This window comes from Sorex fumeus, unplaced genomic scaffold (assembly GCF_029834395.1).
Source record: "Sorex fumeus unplaced genomic scaffold, SorFum_2.1 ptg000177l, whole genome shotgun sequence".
Lineage (NCBI taxonomy): Eukaryota > Metazoa > Chordata > Mammalia > Eulipotyphla > Soricidae > Sorex > Sorex fumeus.
The window spans coordinates 1914929-1916247 of NW_026606234.1; the positions used below are offsets into that span (position 1 = coordinate 1914929).

The 1319-nt window shown below is 49.2% G+C and overlaps 1 non-coding gene across 1 annotated transcript; it reads right to left on the reverse strand.

The window, feature by feature from the left end:
- Positions 1 to 568: 568 nt before the first annotated feature.
- Positions 569 to 700, reverse strand: LOC130017126 (U8 small nucleolar RNA). Its single transcript, XR_008791335.1, has one exon. It is a non-coding gene; the product is annotated as a U8 small nucleolar RNA (small nucleolar RNA).
- Between the last annotated feature and the right edge of the window lie 619 nt (positions 701 to 1319).

A 1319-nucleotide genomic window follows, 5' to 3' on the forward strand; every position in this document is an offset into this window, starting at 1 on the left:
TGTCCCCAGACTAGGAGAGGTGTGTGTGTTCTGGACCTCTCACATTTATTATCTAAGGACACATGATCTTCATTCCTGAGGTGGCATGCTGTGACATCCACAAGCACCCTAAGAGGTGTCCGGATTGGCCACTTTGCCTTGTTTGAAATCGCGTACACCTGCTTGAGACCTTCTCTTCATCTGAGTATCAGTGGGAGCAGCAGTTTGAACAAGTGTCACAAGTGTTCTCTTCTCACTTGCTCTTGGCCTTCCCATCGGGATGTCCCCCACAGCCTGGCACTGTCACCCCCCAGTGTTCTCTTGCTTGGTTTGCAGCCAGTGACAGGCTTTATCCTACTTCTCTTCCACAGTGCTTCGAGTTTTCACAGGGCCCCTTCCTCTACATGGATCATGTCCCTTAAGCAGACCAGCCCAGTGCCCAGGTCTGTGGCTCCAATGGGCCAGTGGTGTATCTCAGGCTGCACCAAGAAGGGAAGAGTCGCTTGCAGCCTGTATTCATTCAGCTCCAGGAGAAAGATGGTTTTACATTTTTTTTTGGGGGGGGGTTGTTTTTTTTTTCACAAGAAGAATCAGATGGGAGCAATTAAGTGTGTTGCAAGCCCCAATCACACAGAGACATTAACCACGAATCATGTGAACTCCGTCATGTCCTACCTGCCCTCTGAGTAGAGGAACATGTAAAGATTATCCCACCTGACAGTTGGTTTTACACTTTTAAAGGACTGAGAAGTCATACAATGAGCATACACTGCTTCATGACAGTGAAATTGCAAGAAATCCAAATGTTGGCTGCATCATTCACAAAGCACAGGGACAGTGGAGTAGAAAAGTTACTGACCAAAATGCAACTGAAGTTGGAGAGACTGATGTAGAGCAGCTCCAAAGAAGGAAGTGGGGCCTGGCCATATGCCGGGTGGACATGGGTCGCCTACTGGCTCCACAGGTTTGGCGGTTTTTCACAGAACTCGTACATTAGGGTGATGTGAGCATGCAGCGTTGAACATACAACCAATACAGGTCACATGTATAGAGAACAGCTGTGTCACATAATAGGACAGGTTTTTGGTGTCATGAGAGTGTCAGGTCAAGGGCACTGTGTCCAGTGAGCAGTACCTTCCAGCTGGGGGTTGGGTCCTTACCAGCAGAAATATATGTCAGGCTCTGTCCTGGCACAGTCAGAGGCAAAAGAATGTCACTGTGTGGCTGCTCCCCTGGAGAGTTATCACCCATCCACCCCAGCCCCAGCTCCCCAACTCCGAACAACCTCGGTCATCTTGTTCTTGCTTTGCAGTGCCAGCGATGGAACATAGGGCTTCACA